We start from the raw sequence: 11,746 nt of genomic DNA, 5'->3' as shown, positions 1-11,746 counted from the left end.
AGAAATTTAGGGGCGTCTGAGTGAGGGGCAGTGAAGCTGTTCTATGCAGCCATCCCTATCTACAAAGACAGCTTTAACCTTTGAACTCTCTGTCCTGTACTTGTGTCGTCCCTGCAAGACCTGTAAGCTCTATCCTGCAGGTACACATCAGCCTAACTCATGGTTACACAATGGGTGCATCATTAATGAGATGCCAAACATTACATAAAAGTTCTTAAGGAAAACATAATTTATATGCGTATTACTAAAATAGTTATTGTCTGTGGCATCCAATGATGTAAGTAGAATTCTCATTGGGGCACGCAGAGACAACAACCATACAGACGCTATAGTTGGCCTTGGGCGGTAAAAAGTACAAATCCGGCCCTGATGAGGATGATGATCGGGACCATCTGTATGTGCCTCAGAGTCCGACCCCGGAAAACATGTTGTATCGTGTGTTTAGGTACTAAAATCTGCGTTCCCACTTCCCAGTACTGCCTGCAGTGCCCGGGTCCACGGATCCATATAATTTTTTGGGCAGCACTATCAAACTGTGGTACTATGAGTGAGTTGCCATGATCCTTCTGTGCTGTCAAACTCACCGTCTGTCTGCAGATGGATTGTTCAACACAGCTACGCCATCTGACATGTAGTCCTTGACCATCTTCTCCAGGCGATTGGTGTTGGAGGACGTGGAACTGCCCGATTGCTGTTCTGTGGGCTGCTGCATGGGTGTCAGAAAATGTTCCCACTCCAAGGACACTGCCAATACCATTCCCTTTTGGGCACTAGCAGCAGCTTGTGTTCTTTGCTGCCCTCCTGGTCCTCCTGGGTTTGCTGAAGTCAGTCTGTCGGCGTACAACTGGCTAGAGAAGGAGGAGGATGTCAATCTCCTCTCTAAAGTCTCCATCCTCAAGGGCCTGCTGGAATTGTTCCATTTTTGACCTGTCTGACACTTTCTTCAATCAGTTTTTTAACATAGTGTTTGTATAAACTGGGTATAAACCCAGTAATTGGTGTTGTCCAGAATAATGAATAATAATGAATAGTGAATAATGCGCGGGCCGCGTTCAATGCAGTCTAGCATGAATTGAGCCATGTGTGCCAGAGAATCCTGCCAGACTCCTCTGTCTTCATGTTCTTGTGAGCGTTGTGATTGTTGTGATGCACCATATTCGTCACCAGCATCACTTTCTTCCTCTTCTGCTGTCCATTCCCGCTAAATTGTGGAAGTCCAACGTGCACCGCTCTGTCCCTCGGCAGTGGGGGCATCCAATTCCTGCTCCAACTCCAGCTGTTCCTCGTCCTGTTCTTTGTCATAGCTGGGACCAGCGTTTCCTGAGGCAGGTTGCCTGATGTTGGTATCATCACGCTGATCGTTTTCACCTTCAGATTCCCCCACTTGCATCATGCCAGCGGTTTCCATCTTCAACATTGATTTCTTCAGTAAACACAGCAGTGGTATTGTAATGCTGACTGTAGAGTTGTCACTGCTCAGTCACAAGCAACGTGGATTGCTCAAAATTTTGTAGGACTTGGCAGAGAAGAGATCCAACATGGTGGCCCAATCAGATCCACAGAAGCTTGGTAGCTAGCTGCTGGAATGCGCCTCGGCACTGCGCAAAAGCGTGCTAGCATGTGCAGCGTAGAATTCCAGCGCGTAGGGAGGGACATCACCCAGCGAGCGATGGTGCGCTAGATTGAAGCGCTCCTGCATCTCTTGGTGAGTCCTTCAGAAGCGGTACTGGACTTTAAAAAATGTTTTTTTTTTTCCTTCAACAGAAGATCTGCCACGTTGGAGTGAGGAGGACGCCGCCGACCCCGACACCAAGCTGAACCCCGGCGAACTCCAAGCAGAGGATCTTCAGGAACCCTCAAGGCTTTGAGCAAGCTGAGGAGGATCAGCAGTCCCGACGAGACCTCTCCTCATATGTGACTGTGTGCAGTGGAGTAGAGCTCCCCAGAACAACCTCTCACTTGTCACTTTGTCACTGGTCACTTTGTCACTTTGTCATTTTGTCACTTTGTCACTTGTCACTTTGTCACTTTGTCATTTTGTCACTTTGTCAGTCACTTTGTCACTTGTCACTTTGTCACTTGTCACTTTGTCACTGGTCACTTTGTCACTTTTCACTTTGTCACTTGTCACTTGGTCACTTGTCACTTGGTCACTTGGTCACTTGGTCACTTGTCCAGATGATCTCGGTACACCTCCTGCGATTCAAATTCCTGCACACATTGCTCTGGAATTTGGGTGTGATGAATGATGCATCTAACTGGCCACCGGAGGCAATTAAGGCCTTCAAAACATTGAAAGCAGCTTTCTGTTCCGCCCCCATTTTGCGTCATGTTGAGTTGTTGACGTCATGTTCATCCTCGGCCTCGCCTTGCATTTCAGTGCGAGGTGCATTTTCCACAGAAAAAGGTTGTGAATCCAGGCACAACATTTGTGGCTGTTCCATTGACCTTTCACAGGTAGAAGATTGTGGGGGTGGGAATAGCTCCTCCGAATAGCCCATTGTGTCCTGAAAACTACTCATTGCATTGCTTTGCGCACGCATTTTTTTGTCCTCATGCAAGGCCTGAGTTGCGCCTGAAAGCGTGGCCTTCTCCTCCTGCGCCTCCTTCTGTTCCATCACGTCTGCTGCTGCTGGGTTAGCGTTGCCGCCCGGTCCCTGTTTATTGAACCTCTTATCTTTATTACATTTATGACTGCATGGCGGTACAAAGCATGCTATCCGCACGCTTCTTGTCCTCATCCAAGGCCTGGGTTGTTGTGTCTCAAAGCGTGGCCTTCTCCTCCTGCGCCTCCTCCTGTTCCATCACGTGTGCTGCTGCTGCTGCTGGGTTAGCGTTGCCGGTTCCTGTTTATGGAACCTCTCATCTTTATTTCATTTATGACTGCATGGCGGTAAAAAGCATGCTATCCGCACACTTCTTGTCCTCCTGCAAGGCCTGGGTTGTTGTGTCTCAAAGCGTGGCCTTCTCCTCCTGCGCCTCCTCCTGTTCCATCACGTGTGCTGCTGCTGGTGCTGGGTTAGCGTTGCCGGTCCCTGTTTATGGAACCTCTCATCTTTATTACATTTATGACTGCATGGCGGTAAAAAGCATGCTATCCGCACGCTTCTTGTCCTCATGCAAGGCCTGGGTTGTTGTGTCTCAAAAAGCGTGGCCTTCTCCTCCTGCGCCTCCTCCTCCTGTTCCATCACGTGTGCTGCTGCTGGTGCTGGGTTAGCGTTACCGGTTCCTTTTCCTGGAACCTCTTCTCTGTATTACATTTATGACTGCATGGCGACAAACAGCATGTTACCTGTGCAAAGAAACATGACATTTTCCACATTTAAAAGACAGTTTTTCCTTTGAAACTTTACAATCAATTTTCTCAAAAACTATAAGCTCTTTTTCAAATATTTTTTTTCCTCTTGTACCCACTCCTAAGGTGCACATACCCTGCAAATTTGGGGTATGTAGCATGTAAGGAAGCTTTACAAAGCACGAAAGTTCGGGTCCCCATTGACTTCCATTATGTTCGGAGTTCGGCGCGAACACCCGAACATCGCGGCGATGTTCGGCGAACGTTCGCGAACCCGAACATCTAGGTGTTCGCCCAACACTAATGGAGAGGTCACTGTGGCTGTTGGGGAAGGGAGAGGTCACTGTGGGTGCTATGGTGAGTAAGAGGTCACTGTGGGTGCTAGGTGGAGGATGAGGTCACTGTTAGTGTTGATCGAACATACAGATATTCAGGTTCGGTTCGGCCAAACATGGTCCAGATATTCGGCATATTAGTGCCGAATCCCGAACATAATGGAAGTCAATAGGGGCCCGAATATTCCTGCTTTGCAGGCCAGAAAAACCACAAAAAATGAGGGAAACTTATGCAAAATGGCTCGGAAATAGTGTGTGTGTGGGTTGGGGCAAATGAGATCCTGAAAAGCTGTCGTAGTACCAATGGGACCGGCAACGCTAACCCAGCACACAGGATGGAAGAGGAGGTACAGGAGGAGAAGGCCACGCTTTGAGACACAACCCAGGCCTTGCCTGAGGACAAAATGCATGCATAAAGCAATGCATTGTGTCGCCATGCAGTGATAAATGTAATAGAAATGAGATATTCCTGAAAATGGGACCGGCAACGCTAACCCAGCACACAGGATGGAAGAGGAGGTACAGGAGAGCAAGGCCACGCTTTGAGACACAACCCAGGCCTGGCATGAGGACAAAATGCATGCGTAAAGCAATGCATTTTGTCGCCATGCAGTGATAAATGTAATAGAAATGAGATATTCCTGAAAATGGCATGCTAACCCAGCACAGATGTTCATGGTGCTGCTTGGTCGGGTGGTGTTGCGAAGTCGTTTCCAATCCAGGATTGATTCATTTAATTTGAGTCAGACGGTCTGCATTTTCTGTGGAGAGGCGGATACGCCTATCTGTAACGATGCCTCCGGCCACACTGAAACAACGTTCGGATATAACGCTGGCTGCAGGGCATGCCAGCACCTCTATTGCGTACATTGCCAGTTTGTGCCAGGTGTCTAGCTTAGAGACCCAATAGTTAAAGGGGACTGATGGATTGTTGAACACGGCTACGCCATCTGACATGTAGTCCTTGACCATCTTCTGCAGGCGATGTCGGTGTTGTAGGTGGTACTGGGCGAATGCTGTTCTGTGGGCTGCTGCCTGGGTGTCAGAACATTTTGTCACACTTTGGATACTGTGCCGATACCATTCCCTTGTGGGCACTAGCTTCAGCTTGTGTTCTTTGCTCCCCTCCAAGTCCTGGGTTTGCGGAAGTCAGTCTGTCGGCGTGGCTAGAGGAGGATGCAAATCTCCTCACTAATTTCTCCACAAGGGCCTTCTGGTATTCTTCCATTTTGACCTGTCTGACACTTTCTTCAATGTGTTGGAAAATTTTCTTTGTACCATGGATCCAGAAGGGTATAAACCCAGTAATCCACGTTGGCCAGTATTCGGACAATGCGCAGGTCACGTTCAATGCAGCCTAGCATGAACTGAGCCATGTGTGCCAGAGTCCCAACAGGTTGCTCATCATGTTCTGTGCTTGATTGTTGTGATGCACCATCACCAGCATCACGCCCACCTTCTTCCTCGTCCTCTTCTTCTCCTGCCCATTCCTGCTGAATTGTGGAAGTCAAATGTGCACAGCCATGTCCCTCAGCAGTGGAGGCATCCAAGTCCTGCTCCAAGTCCAGCTGTTCTTCGTCCTCTTCTTCATCATACAAGGGACCAGCAGTTCCTGAGGCAGAATGTCTGATGTTGGTATCATCACACTGATCGTTGTCCTCTCTCAATTCCTCCTCTTCCATACTGATTGCGTCTTCCTTGATCTGCAACATTGATTTCTTCAGTAAACACAGCATTGGTATTGTAATGCTGACTAAAGAGTTATCACCGCTCACAAGCAATGTGGATTGCTCAAAATGTTGAAGGACTTTGCAGAGGTCCAACATGGTAGCCGATTCAGATCCACAGAAGATTGGCAGCTGACTGGATAAGCCTCGGTACTGCTCCGTCTAGTACTGGACTACTGCACTCTTCTGCTCGCAAAGGCGTGCTAGCATGTGCAGCGTAGAATTCCACTGCGTGGGGACATCAGACACCAAGCGATGGTTGGGTAGACTGAATCGCTGCTGCAACTTGGTGAGTGCGCCCGAAGCGGTACTGGACTTTCAGAAATGTTTTGCCACTCGTCGCACCTTCAGCAGAAGATCCGCCACACCTGGGTATGTTCTCAGGAACCGCTGAACAACTAGGTTCAGAATGTAGGCCAGGCAAGGGATGTGTCTCAGCTTTGCCAACTTTAACGCGCAAATGACATTGCTCCCATTATCACACACAACCATGCCTGGTTCCAGGTCCAGCGGTGCCAGTCACAACTGGGTCTCTTCCTTGATTCCCTTCCAAATTTCTGCACCTGTGTGCTGCTTATCTCCAAGGCAGATCAACTTCAATAAGGCTTGCTGACGCATGGCAACAGCCGTGCTTCACCCCTTCCATGCTCCTGTTGCTAGGTTAGCGATGCCGGATGAGGTAGAGCTTGGAGAGGCATTGGGGGAGAAGGAGCCAGAGAGGCATGTGCTGTCATCGACTCGTAGGGACGCAGGTCCAGCTATTTGCGGCGTTGGCAACACCTGTGCCGTAGTGGGTAAGGAGTCGCTGCCAGGCTCCACAAGGTTCACCCAGTGCGCCGTAAGGGAGATGTACCGACCCTGGCCAAATGCACTCGTCCACGTGTCAGTGGTGAGGTGAACCTTGCAGGCAATGGCATTTTTTAGGCTTCGGTGATTTTGCCGACCATGTGATCATGTAATGCTGGCAGCATTTCGCAGGCCAGAAACTTGCCAATGCTGGCTGTTAGTGCCATGGCCCGGGGGTCATTTGCTGGCAATTTTCTCCTGCGCTCCAACAACATCTCCGGGACAGACAACTGAACAGTAGGCTTGCACAATGAAGGGCAGTTGATGTTTGTTGTTGTCGTCGTCGATGACTGGGAACAGTCAAGAGCACTATTGCTGAAACTGAAACCGGGTACTATGGATGTTTGGCCACCACGTAATGCCTGGGCTGCTGAGGAGGGTTTGGTGTCCACAACGGAGGCAGTGTTGCTGGGGGCTGGAAGCGAGCCAGTACCCTGGCCTTGCGCGTTTGACCACAGAGTGCTATGTTTGGCTTCCATGTGCCGGCGCATGCTGGTGGTGGTGAGGTTGTTGACATTTTTTCCCCAGCTCAGTGTGGTTACATCCTCCCTGCTGTCTTCAAAGAAAGACCAGACTTTGGTGGACCTACTGCTTTGCTTGGGAGTTTGGTGCGTGCCTCTTTTGCATCTCACTTGTGCGCTTGTTGTGGCCGATATTCTCTGACTACTTTGTGGCACAACGAGAACTCTTGCAGCAGTGGGTTCTTCAGCTGATTCATCTGTACTGCTATCCCGACGGCGACGGTCTGCTGGTTCCCAATCCGGGTCTGTGGCCTCATCGTCCAAACCCTCCTCTTCCATCGCCTCATATGTGTGCAGTGGAGTAGAGCTCCCCCCCAGAACAACCTCTGCGCACCTCAATCCCATCTCTTCCTCATCTTGTAGGCAGACCTCCTGCAATTCAAATTCATGCGCACATTGTGCTGAGATTTGGGTGTCTTCGCTTTTCCTTTCAGTAATTGGTGCATTTTCAGCATCCACTGCTTGTGAATCCGGGCATAAGATTTGTGGCTGTTCCATTGTCCTTTCACAGATGCAAGTTTGTGGGGGTGGGAATGGGAATGAGAATAGCTCATTGTGTCGTGGAACAATTCTTCGGACTGGTTATTTGGCCGTTGTGTGCATGATGTAGCTGCTGGTTGTGTCACCTTTGTGCCCACTGGCTCCTTGTAACTGGCAGAGGACCTCGTGCCTGACTAGTGTTGGGCGAACAGTGTTCGCCACTGTTCGGGTTCTGCAGAACATCACCCTGTTCGGGTGATGTTCGAGTTCGGCCGAACACCTGACGGTGCTCGGCCAAACCGTTCGGACACATGGCCGAACTAAGAGCGCATGGCCGAACGTTCCCCGAACGTTCGGCTAGCGCTGTGATTAGCCGAACGGGTCACGTGGTTCGGACCCGAACGCGCTCTGATTGGCCGAACTGTCACGTGGTTCGGGTAAATAAATACCCGAACCACATCATATCTCCGCCATTTGTCTGTGGGTTTAGCTTTGGGTAGGCAGGCAGGGTAGTTCGCGCTCCAGCCACGCTAGCCAGGGTCCCCCCTGTCATTGTGTCGCTGCTGGGAACAGTAGTACACCGCTCGCTCAGCCACACTATATAGCATTCTGTTTACTGCCACTCTGTGTACCTCGCTCAGCCACATTATATAGCATTCTGTTCACTGTTCTGTGTCTGCTGGGAATAGTGGTACACCGCTCGCTCAGCCACACTATATAGCATTCTGTTCACTGTTCTGTGTCTGCTGGGAATAGTGGTACACCGCTCGCTCAGCCACACTATATAGCATTCTGTTTACTGTTCTGTGTCTGCTGGGAATAGTGGTACACCACTCGCTCAGCCACACTATATAGCATTCTGTTTACTGCCACTCTGTGTACCTCGCTCAGCCACATTATATAGCATTCTGTTCACTGTTCTGTGTCTGCTGGGAATAGTGGTACACCGCTCGCTCAGCCACACTATATAGCATTCTGTTTACTGTTCTGTGTCTGCTGGGAATAGTGGTACACCGCTCGCTCAGCCACACTATATAGCATTCTGTTTACTGTTCTGTGTCTGCTGGGAATAGTAGTACACCGCTCACCCGCCACTGTATAGCATTGTGCTCTGTGTCGCTGCTGGGAATAGTGGTACACCGCTCACCCGTCACTGTATAGCATTGTGCTCTGTGTCGCTGCTGGGAATAGTGGTACTGTATAGCATTTCTGTACTGCCACTGTACTGCTGCCAGTCAGCGTGTACTGTAAGGATAAGTGAAATGAGGAAGAAATCCGGTGAAAGAGGGAGGGGCAAGGGAAGAGGTGTTTCCCCTGACGGTTCACGTACAGGCCACAGGGGAGCACCCAAGAAAACCCACTCAATACCGCCCATGTTGTCCAGGACAACAACCCTCACAAATCCAAAAGAACAGGACCAGATAATTACTTGGATGACCTCTCAAGCGTCCAGCAGTGGGTTAAGCAGCACCAGCACATCACGCACGAGGTCCGAGTCCTCAGCCAGTTACAAGGAGCCAGTGGGCACAAAGCTGACACAACCGGCAGCGACACCACGCACACAACTGCCAGATAACCAGTCCGATGAATTACCTCAGGACACAATGGGGTATTCGCAGGAGCTATTCCCAGCCCAACAAACTTCCACCTTTCAAAGGTCAATGGAGGAACAGCCAGAAATGTTGTGCCTGGATTCACAACCATTAACTGTGGGAAATGCACCGCGCACTGAAATACAAGGCGAGTCCGAGGAGGACTCGGAAACCCAAATCCCAGAGCAATTTGGGCAGGAGGGGTTGCAATTGCAGGAGGTCGGCCGACAAGATCTGGAAGACGACGTTGGAGTGTGCTGCGCAGAGGTTGTTGTGCGGAGCTCTACTCCACGGCGGCGGCCCACAATGACATATGACGAGTTTGAGGAGATGGAAGAGGAGGGTATGGACAATGTGGACAGAGACCCAGATTTTGTTTGTGAACGAGAACATCGCCGTCGTAGCAGCAGCACAGATGAGTCTGTTGAAGAACCCACTGCTGCACGAGTTCGCCTTGTGCCACAAGGTAGGCGGCGCGCAATTTCAGGCACCACAAGCGTGGAAGTTCAAGTGAGAGGCAAAAGAGGAGCAAACAGAAATCGCCAGCAAGGAGGCAGGTGCTCCAAAGTCTGGGCTTTCTTTGAAGACTGCACTGAGGATGTTACCATGGCGATTTGCAAGGTGTGCAAGACCCGCCTGAGCAGGGGGAAAAGTATTAACAACCTCTCCACCACCAGCATGAGCCGTCACATGCTATCCAAACATCCCACTCTGTGGGCAAACGCGTCAGGACAGGGTACCAGCAACAACACTGCCTCCCTTGGGGTCACCAGACTCACCACCAGACCCGCCTCAGCAGCAGCAGTAGCCCAGCCATTGCGTGGTTCACAACATTCACAAACATCAGACGACGCTGACACTGTCACTTTCCGGAGTAGTGCTCTTGAGGTCTCCCAGTGTTCATCAAACACAACAACCAACAGCCCTTCCGTGTGCAGCGCTACGGTTCAGTTGTCTGTGTCGGAGATGTTTGAGCGCAAGAGGAAATTGCCAGCAAATGACCCCCGGGCCGTGGCAGTAACAGCCAGCATAGCCAAGCTTCTGGCCTGCGAAATGCTGCCATATCGAGTGGTGGAGACAAACAGCTTCAAGGGCATGATGTCAGTGGCCATCCCACGTTACGTGGTTCCCAGCCGCTACCACTTTGCGCGCTCTGCAGTGCCTGAGTTGCATGAGCACGTGGTCAGCAAAATAACCCGAAGCTTGAAGAATGCCGTTGCCTGCAAGGTTCACCTCACCACTGACACCTGGACGAGTGCGTTCGGCCAGGGTCGATACATCTCCCTTACCGCACACTGGGTGAACCTTGTGGAGCCTGGCAGCGATTCCTCACCTGCTACGGCACGGGTGTTGCCCACGCCACAAACAGCTGCACCGCCGTCCCTCCCACTGGATACCAACAGCAGCACCTACCTCTCTGACTCCTTCTCCTCCAACGCATCTCAAAGCTGTACCTCATCCGGAAACGCTAACCCAGCAGCAGTAGGATCGTGGAAGCAGTGCAGCACAGCTGTTGGCATGCGTCAGCAAGCGTTGCTGAAGCTAATCTGCCTTGGGGATAAGCAGCACACAGGGGAGGAAATTTGGAGGGGAATAAAGGAACAGACGGATTTGTGGCTGGCACCGCTGGACCTGAAACCGGGCATGGTTGTGTGTGATAATGGGAGTAATCTCATTCGCGCTTTAAGGTTGGCTAAGCTGACACACATCCCTTGCCTGGCGCACGTGATGAACCTAGTAGTTCAGCGGTTCCTGAGGACATACCCAGGCGTGGCCGATCTTCTGTTGAAGGTGCGTCGAGTGGCCAAACATTGTAGAAATTCCAGTACTGCTTCGGGGGCACTCGCCAAGATGCAGGAGCGCTTCAATCTCCCCCCACCATCGCTTGCTGTGTGATGTCCCTACGCGCTGGAATTCTACGCTGCACATGCTAGCCCGCTTTTGCGAGCAGAAGAGTGCAGTGGTCCAGTACATGATGGCGCAGTACCGAGGCGCATCCGGCCAGCTGCCAAGCTTCTGTGGATCCGATTGGGCCAACATGTTGGACCTCTGCCAAGTCCTCCAAAATTTTGAGCAATCCACGTTGCTTGTGAGCAGTGACAACTCTTCAGTCAGCATTACCATACCACTGCTGTGTTTACTGAAGAGGTCGATGTTAAAAATCAAGGAAACAGCTGTCATGATGCAACTGGGGGAATCTGAAGGAGAAAACGATCAGCGTGATGGTACCAACATCAGGCCATCCGCCTCAGGGAACGCTGGCCCCAGCAGCTATGACGAAGAAGAGGAGGAGGAACAGCTGGAGTTGGAGCAGGAATTTCATGCCACCACTGACGAGGGCCAGAGCGGTGCACGTTGGACTTCCACAATTCAACGCGAATGGTCAGCAGAAGCAGACCAGGAGGAAGGTGACGACTATGATGCATCACAACAACTATCACAACGCTCACAAGAGGATGATGAGGATTCTGGTAGGACTCTGGCACACATGGCTCAATTCATGCTAGACTGCATTGAACGTGACCCACGCATTGTGCGCATTCTGGACAACACCAATTACTGGGTTTATACCCTTCTGGATCCACGGTACAAACACAATGTTCCAAAACTGCTTGAAGAAAGAGTCAGACAGGTCAAAATGGAAGAATACCAGCAGGCCCTTGTGGAGACTTTAGAGAGGAGATTGACATCCTCCCCCTCCTCTAGCCAGTTGTACGCAGACAGACTGACTTCCGCAAACCCAGGACGACCAGGAGGGCAGCAAACAACGCAAGCCGCAGCTAGTACCCAAAAGGGAACGGTATCAGCAGTGTCCTTGGAGTGGGAAAATTTTCTGACACCCATGCAGCAGCAGCCCACTGAACAGCAAGCGTGCAGATCCACCTCCAACACCGATCGCCTGGAGAAGATGGTCAAGGACTACATGTCAGATGACGTAGCTGTGTCGAAC

The sequence above is a fragment of the Hyperolius riggenbachi genome, chromosome 6 (genome assembly GCF_040937935.1).
Source record: "Hyperolius riggenbachi isolate aHypRig1 chromosome 6, aHypRig1.pri, whole genome shotgun sequence".
Lineage (NCBI taxonomy): Eukaryota > Metazoa > Chordata > Amphibia > Anura > Hyperoliidae > Hyperolius > Hyperolius riggenbachi.
The sequence above is the reverse complement of the archived record's forward strand: the minus strand, read 5'-3'. Positions refer to the sequence as shown.